Source organism: Syngnathus scovelli, unplaced genomic scaffold (genome assembly GCF_024217435.2).
Source record: "Syngnathus scovelli strain Florida unplaced genomic scaffold, RoL_Ssco_1.2 HiC_scaffold_30, whole genome shotgun sequence".
Taxonomy (NCBI): Eukaryota; Metazoa; Chordata; class Actinopteri; order Syngnathiformes; family Syngnathidae; genus Syngnathus; species Syngnathus scovelli.
Genome location: NW_026061392.1, coordinates 478,642 through 486,908, shown reverse-complemented (window position 1 = coordinate 486,908; position 8,267 = coordinate 478,642). Strand labels below are relative to the sequence as shown.

At 45.8% G+C, this 8,267-nt stretch overlaps 2 long non-coding RNA genes across 2 annotated transcripts; both read left to right on the top strand.

Annotated features, from left to right (window-relative positions):
* LOC137839993 (uncharacterized) lies at positions 1-7,115 on the top strand. Its single transcript, XR_011086380.1, has 3 exons — positions 1-79; positions 1,932-2,020; positions 6,788-7,115. It is a non-coding gene; the product is annotated as an uncharacterized lncRNA (long non-coding RNA).
* A 117-nt stretch (positions 7,116-7,232) lies between these two features.
* LOC137840001 (uncharacterized) lies at positions 7,233-8,267 on the top strand. Its single transcript, XR_011086388.1, has 3 exons — positions 7,233-7,310; positions 7,778-7,954; positions 8,058-8,267. It is a non-coding gene; the product is annotated as an uncharacterized lncRNA (long non-coding RNA).

The following is an 8,267-nucleotide window of genomic DNA, read 5'->3' as shown; positions in this document are numbered from 1 at the left end:
GGTTCCACGGTGTTTGTTGGCTGCAAGTTTTCCACTGCAAGAAGAGGCTCGTATCATTGACCAGGAGCGAGCTACAATGGTGAGTAGCCATAACATTTATGTTAAACACTTCCTATTTCATGTCTAACAGTACTTGATTTAACAAATAACCATAAATAAATACAGTGTGGGCACTGAAGTTAACATATGTGATTATACTGCCTAATCTGTCACCGAGTAGATTGTTGCAAAGTAATATAAGATCCAAAGTTGTAATTCAGAATAGTTTTCAAAAGAAGGCCATTAGAATTATATACAAGTCTGATTACCCTGAACATAACAACAAGCTATTAATTAAATCACAAATTCTTCAATTCAAAGATTTGGTAGATTATCAGACAAATAATGTCTAACAGTAATTGATTTAACACATCACAATAAGTAGATTGAGTGTGGGCACTCTCAAGTTAACATATATGATTATACTGCCTAATCTGTTACAGAGTATGTTGTTGCCAAGTAATGTAGAATAGATCCAAAGTAGTAATCCAGAATAGTTTTGAAGAGGCCATTAGAATAATAAACAAATCTGATTACCTTGAACATAATAACAAGCTAAGTGTTTAATATGTCCTATGAAGTCGAAATTGGGCACCGTCATGTGGTGAAATTTGGAATTGCATCACATCCAATTTTGCCTGGGAACAAACAGATTAAATAAATCTTAGTTTTGAATAAGCCACTCCTTCTCAAACAAGTAAACTCTGCCCATTTCGCGCAGTAGATGTTCTGTTAATATCTAGTATTTATACAAAGTCATAATTTAAATTGCTTTCAACCTTCATTCATCGGTTCAACCAACATTACTCGCTCTTACTACCAACTTGTATTGATTTAACTAAGCGTTTAATACTTCCTATCAGGTCTCAAGGCAAGATTTGGCAAAATACAGTTTCAGCAAATCCAATTTTGCCAGGGAACAAAAATAGATTATATAAACTAAATAAGTCTTCTTCCCAATAAATAAATCAGAAAAGTCTGTCTTGTAACCAGTCCTCTTCAAACAAGTAAAGTCTGCCCATTTTGTGCCGTAGATTTTGTGTCCATGCCTAGTATTTAAACAAAATCATAATTTAAACGACTTCTTGCCTTCATTCACTTTGGAAATTTGGAATTGCAGCAAATCGAATTTTGCCAGGGAACAAAAATAGATCAATTAAACTAAGTCTTCTTCCCATTAAATAAATTAAAAAAGTCTGTCTTGTAACCAGTCCTTTTCAAACAAGTAAAGTCTGCCCATTTTGTGCCGTTGATTTTGTGTTAATGCCTAGTATTTATACAAAATCATAATTTAAAGGACTTCATTCCTTCATTCACTTTGGAAATTTGGAATTGCAGCACATCAAATTTTGCCTGGGAAGAAAAGTAGATTAAATAAATTTAATAAGTCTTACTACTTCCCATTAAATAAATTAAATACGTCTTACTTGTTCCCACTCCTTTTCAAAACAGTAGTTTAAAACGAGGGCCCTTCACTCAACCTTTAACCCTATTTATTCACCTTCTAGGCTAAGTGTTAAAGGCTAAGTGTTAAAGGCTAAGTGTTAAAGGCTAAGTGTTAAAGGCTAAGTGTTAAAGGCTAAGTGTTAGAGGCTAAGTGCCAGAGGCTAGGCGCCAGAGGCGAGTTTTTGTGGGGTTAGTGTGAATACAATCCAAAAGAATACAACAGAATACAATACAATAGAATATAATACATAGATTAAATTCAATAGCTCTTACTACTTCCCATTAAATAAATTAAATACGTCTTACTTGTTCCCAATCCTTTTCAAAAAAGTAGTTTAAAACGAGGGCCCTTCACTCAACCTTTAACCTCAACCCCGCACATCACATTGTGTTGTATCTGTGAATGTTGGTTGTGGCCAAATGATAGTTTTCTTTCATTCGTTTAGGTTCCACGGTGTTTGTTGGCTATGTTTTCCACTGTCAGAAGGATGAAAATACAAAGTACAACGCTTGGACGTGGGCGAAGACGTCACCGGTGAGTCCTTCCTTCCTATTTATTTACCTTCTAGATGCTAGAGGCTAAGTGTTAGAGGCTAAGTGTTAGAGGCTAAGTGTTAAAGGCAACACAATACGAACAACACAACACAATACGAACAACTCAACACAATATGAACAACACAATATGAACAACACAACACAATACGAACAACACAACACAATACGAACAACACAACACAATACGAACAACACAACACATTACGAACAACACAACACAATACGAACAACACAACGATACTGCACTGAACAACACGATACCGCACTGAGAAACACGATACCGCACTGAACAACACGATACCGCACTGAACAACACCATGCCGCACTGAACACCATGCCACACTGAACAACACCATCCCGCACTGAACAACACCATGCCGCACTAAACAACACCATGCCGCACTGAACAACACCATGCCTCACTGAACGACACCATGCCGCACTGAAAGACACCATGCCGCACTGAACGACACCATGCCGCACTGAAAGACACCATGCCGCACTGAACAACACCATCCTGCACTGAACAACACCATCCCGCACTGAACAACACCATCCCGCACTGAACAACACCATGCCGCACTGAACAACATTATGCCGCACTGAACAACATTATGCCGCACTGAACATTATGCCGCACTGAACAACACCATGCCGCACTGAACAACACCATGCCGCACTGAACAACACCATGCCGCACTGAACAACACCATGCCGCACTGAACAACACCATGCCGCACTGAACAACACCATGCCGCACTGAACAACACCATGCCGCACTGAACAACATTATGCCGCACTGAACAACACCATGCCGCACTGAACAACACCATCCTGCACTGAACAACACCATTCCGCATTGAACACCATGCCGCACTGAACAACACCATCCCGCACTGAACAACACCATCCCGCACTGAACAACATTATGCCGCACTGAACAACATTATGCCGCACTGAACAACACCATGCCGCACTGAACAACACCATGCCGCACTGAACAACACCATGCCGCACTGAACAACATTATAACGCACTGAACAACACCATCCCGCACTGAACAACACCATGCCGCACTAAACAACATTATGCCGCACTGAACAACATTATGCCGAAATGAACAACACCATGCCGCACTAAACAACACCATGCCGCACTGAACAACACCATGCCGCACTGAACAACACCATGCCGCACTGAACAACACGATCCCGCATTGAACACCATCCCGCACTGAACAACACCATGCCGCACTGAACAACACCATGCCGCACTGAACAACACCATGCCGCACTGAACAACACCATGCCGCACTGAACAACACCATGCCGCACTGAACAACACCATCCCGCACTGAACAACACCATCCCGCACTGAACAACACCATGCCGCACTGAACAACATTATGCCGCACTGAACAACATTATGCCGCACTGAACATTATGCCGCACTGAACAACACCATGCCGCACTGAACAACACCATGCCGCACTGAACAACACCATGCCGCACTGAACAACACCATGCCGCACTGAACAACACCATGCCGCACTGAACAACACCATGCCGCACTGAACAACACCATGCCGCACTGAACAACATTATGCCGCACTGAACAACACCATGCCGCACTGAACAACACCATCCTGCACTGAACAACACCATTCCGCATTGAACACCATGCCGCACTGAACAACACCATCCCGCACTGAACAACACCATCCCGCACTGAACAACATTATGCCGCACTGAACAACATTATGCCGCACTGAACAACACCATGCCGCACTGAACAACACCATGCCGCACTGAACAACACCATGCCGCACTGAACAACATTATAACGCACTGAACAACACCATCCCGCACTGAACAACACCATGCCGCACTAAACAACATTATGCCGCACTGAACAACATTATGCCGAAATGAACAACACCATGCCGCACTAAACAACACCATGCCGCACTGAACAACACCATGCCGCACTGAACAACACCATGCCGCACTGAACAACACGATCCCGCACTGAACACCATCCCGCACTGAACAACACCATGCCGCACTGAACAACACCATGCCGCACTGAACAACACCATGCCGCACTGAACAACACCATGCCGCACTGAACAACACCATGCCGCACTGAACAACACCATTCCGCACTGAACAACACCATGCCGCACTGAACAACATTATGCCGCACTGAACAACACCATGCCGCACTGAACAACAACATGCCGCACTGAAAAACATTATGCCGCACTGAACAACACCATGCCGCACTGAACAACACCATGCCGCACTGAACAACACCATCCCGAACTGAACAACACCATGCCGCATTGAACAACACCATGCCGCACTGAACAACACCATCCTGCACTGAACAACACCATCCCGCACTGAACAACACCATGCCGCACTGAACAACACCATGCCGCACTGAACAACACCATGCCGCAATGAACAACACCATCCCGCACTGAACAACATTATGCCGCACTGAACAACATTATGCCGCACTGAACAACATTATGCCGCACTGAACAACATTATGCCGCACTGAACAACATTATGCCGCACTGAACAACATTATGCCGCACTGAACAACACCATGCCGCACTGAACAACACCATGCCGCACTGAACAACACCATGCCGCACTGAACAACACCATGCCGCACTGAACAACACGATCCCGCATTGAACAACACCATGCCGCACTGAACAACACCATCCTGCACTGAACAACACCATCCCGCACTGAACAACACCATGCCGCACTGAACAACATTATGGCGCACTGAACAACATTATGCCGCACTGAACAACACCATGCCGCACTGAACAACACCATGCCGCACTGAACAACACCATGCCGCACTGAACAACACCATGCCGCACTGAACAACACCATCCCGCACTGAACAACACCATGCCGCACTGAGCAACACCATGCCGCACTGAACAACACCATCCCGCACTGAACAACACCATGCCGCACTGAACAACATTACGCTGCACTGAACAACACCATGCCGCACTGAACAACATTACGCTGCACTGAACAACACCATGCCGCACTGAACAACACCATGCCGCACTGAACAACACCATGCCGCATTGAACAACACCATGCCGCATTGAACAACACCATGCCGCACTGAACAACACCATCCTGCACTGAACAACACCATGCCGCATTGAACAACACCATGCCGCACTGAACAACACCATCCTGCACTGAACAACACCATCCCGCACTGAACAACACCATCCCGCATTGAACAACACCATCCTGCACTGAACAACACCATGCCGCACTGAACAACACCATGCCGCACTGAACAACACCATTCCGCACTGAACAACACCATGCCGCACTGAACAACACCATCCTGCACTGAACAACACCATCCCGCACTGAACAACACCATGCCGCATTGAACAACACCATCCTGCACTGAACAACACCATCCTGCACTGAACAACACCATGCCGCACTGAACAACACCATGCCGCACTGAACAACACCATGCCGCACTGAACAACACCATGCCGCACTGAACAACATTATGCCGCACTGAACAACATTATGTCGCACTGAACAACACCATGCCGCACTGAACAACACCATGCTGCACTGAACAACATTATGCCGCACTGAAAAACACCATGCCGCACTGAACAACACCATCCCGCACTGAACAACACCATGCCGCATTGAACAACACCATGCCGCACTGAACAACACCATGCTGCACTGAACAACACCATGCTGCACTGAACAACACGATCCTGCATTGAACAACACCATGCCGCACTGAACAACACCATCCTGCACTGAACAACACCATCCTGCACTGAACAACACCACCCCGTACTGTACAACACAATCCCGCATTGAACAACACCATCCCACACTGAAATACACCATGCCGCACTGAACAACACCATTCCGCACTGAACAACACCATGCCGCACTGAACAACACCATGCCGCACTGAACAACACCATGCCGCATTGAACAACACCATGCCGCACTGAACAACACCATCCTGCACTGAACAACACCATCCCGCACTGAACAACACCATGCCGCATTGAACAACACCATGCCGCACTGAACAACACCATCCTGCACTGAACAACACCATCCCGCACTGAACAACACCATGCCGCACTGAACAACATTATGGCTTACTGAACAACATTATGCCGCACTGAACAACACCATGCCGCACTGAACAACACCATGCCGCACTGAACAACACCATGCCGCACTGAACAACATTATGCCGCACTGAACAACACCATGCCGCACTGAACAACACCATGCCGCACTGAACAACACCATGCCGCACTGAACAACACCATGCCGCGCTGAACAACACCATGCCGCACTGAACAACACAACGTCGCACTGAACAACACGACGCCGCACAGAACAACACGACGCCGCACAGAATAACACAATACCGCACAGAACAACACAATACCGCACAAACAGTTTTAGATAATATTACGTCGCAGTCATGTCACGCGGACATGACGTCAATAGGCGGAACTCACGGCAAAATTATAATCCGTGGGCGTGGCTTGCAACAGGAAGTAGGAAAGCGGCAATTCTGGCAAACAAGACACAGCGGTTAGTAACACGATGACTTACAAGGCAAATATTTTTGTTTTCAGCTTGCAACTTGACCGTCTAGAGCGTACAAGGTAATTACAACTGTTTTTTTTTAGCCCTGAAAAGCGAGGGAGTGTGGCGTTTGGGAGGAATGTCGAACTCGGCGTCTGCTTCCAGCCACAGACGCCAAATTTCGACGATTATTTCGACTGGTCAACGGTTGTAAATTATTGCGTTGACTAAAAACTTTATTTAACTCTACTCTTAACTTTGCCGTTTCAGATATGCGGGTATTACACCGCGGAAATGACGTCAATAGGCTGAACTCTCGCCAAAATTCAAATCTGTGGGCGCAATGGCCTTGAGCGAGACACCGGATACAAACACGACGATTATCAACAGAAATATCTTTATTTTCTGCTTGCAAGTGGACCGTCTAGAGCGTACACGGTAAGTACAACTCATTGTGTTTAAAAAGATTTACGTTTGTGTAGTTTGCGTTGCGTTGTATCTGTGAATGTTGGTTGAGGCTAAATGTTAATGTTTAATTTCATTCCTTTAGGTTCCACGGTGTTTGTTGGCTGTATGTTTTCCACTGCAAGAAGAGGCTCGTATCATTGACCAGCAGGAGCTACAATGGTGAGTACCCCTTTCGTCTTCCATTTATGTTAAACACTTCCTATTTCATGTCTAACAGTACTCGATTTAACAAATAACCATAAATAAATACAGTGTGGGCAGTCACGTTAACATATGTGATTATCCTGCCTAATATGTCTATCACAAATATGTCACTAATCACTAATATGTTTATTTGTTTATCACAACACCTTTGGACCTTCAGCAATCGATTATTTCCCTTCATCTACATAGAGACAGAACGATGGTGTCTTAAACATCTCATTCATTTCACCAAATAACTTCACGCAGGTGGATAACGGCCGTCTCGGTCACGCTATGTTGCGTGATGCAGTTTTGAAGAACCAAATGCATTTATTCAATGAATAAGTCAAGCTAGTTCTATGTTTATGATGTTGTAAGTTACGGTACCGATTGAAGTTGAGTTCGAAGCCAGTGGAAAACAGCGCTGCGTTTGTGCTCTCCAGGTACAAATGTTGTGATCTCTGACTGACGACCGGGCGAGACTCGAGTAAGAGATGTCCAAACGAGCTCCGGCAGGGCGGGCCAAGGCGGAGCGAACGGACGCCCTTCAGGCCGCCAATGACGAGCTGAGAACCAAACTGATGGACGTCCAGTTAGAACTTCAGCAGGAGAAGAACAAGGTGAAAACCTCAACAGACAGACACTGCCTGCCTCCCTGCCTGCCTCCCTCCCTCCCAGTTTTCCCGATGTAGATTAGACATGCGTGTGCCATGACTGTGTCAGCCTACATCAACAAATGCACCGAGGACGTCAGCACCACTAAGAATATCATCACCCGGGGCAACCAACGACCCTGGATGACTGAGGAGGTACGTCAAACGCTACGAGCGCGGAACTCTGCCTTCAAGTCTGGCGACAAGGAGACACTGAGGACAGCGAGAGCCAACTTGAACCGTGCCATCAGGATAGCGAAGCGAGGCCGCAGTCGAAAAT